We start from the raw sequence: 203 nt of genomic DNA on the forward strand, positions 1-203 counted from the left end.
CTATCACGGTCAGATAAAAGATGGTTTATTTCATGGTCATGGTACATTATTATATTCAGGTAACGAGAAGTATGAGGGAGATTTTGTATTCGGTAAGAGAGAAGGAAACGGGCGTTTTGAGTATGCAGATGGGGCTACATATCAGGGTAAGTGGGTAGAGGATAGAATACATGGGCAGGGTGTAGCTGTATTTGCAAGTGGTA

This window comes from Eimeria mitis, genomic scaffold (genome assembly GCF_000499745.2).
Source record: "Eimeria mitis Houghton genomic scaffold, Emh_scaff382, whole genome shotgun sequence".
Classification (NCBI taxonomy): Eukaryota; Apicomplexa; class Conoidasida; order Eucoccidiorida; family Eimeriidae; genus Eimeria; species Eimeria mitis.